Below are 444 nucleotides of genomic sequence, written 5' to 3'. Positions count from 1 at the left end.
TTTCATAATAGCAAACTTTTTACATGTAGTATTCTCTCTTTGTTATTTCTTTTTAACTCGAATGTTTTTTTGGTTCAACTTATAAATTGTGGAAGAATGTATATATACATGATTCTAGCATGTTTCTTTGGTTCTCCTGTTTGTTTAATAGATATTCTTCATGAGGATATGGTCGGTGTGGCTTTTTGGATAGCTAGGGTTGCTTCAATTTTGAATTTTAATTTCTTTTGCTGTTTGCGTTTTTGGACTCTTAATTTAGTCCTCCTAGTTAGATGGCTTTTCTTACCAAACAAACACTAAATTATAATTATTCTTTTGCTCGTGGATTCACTTTCCGCACATATATATCATGTTCGCATAATCTGACTTCAATAATTTTGTATTATTGTAATAGCTTCCTAGTTAATTAATTAATTTTAGCTAGCTAGCACAATAATAACGTGA

The sequence above is a fragment of the Arachis ipaensis genome, chromosome B04 (genome assembly GCF_000816755.2).
Source record: "Arachis ipaensis cultivar K30076 chromosome B04, Araip1.1, whole genome shotgun sequence".
In the NCBI taxonomy this organism is placed as follows: domain Eukaryota; kingdom Viridiplantae; phylum Streptophyta; class Magnoliopsida; order Fabales; family Fabaceae; genus Arachis; species Arachis ipaensis.
Note: the sequence above shows the minus strand (reverse complement) of the source record.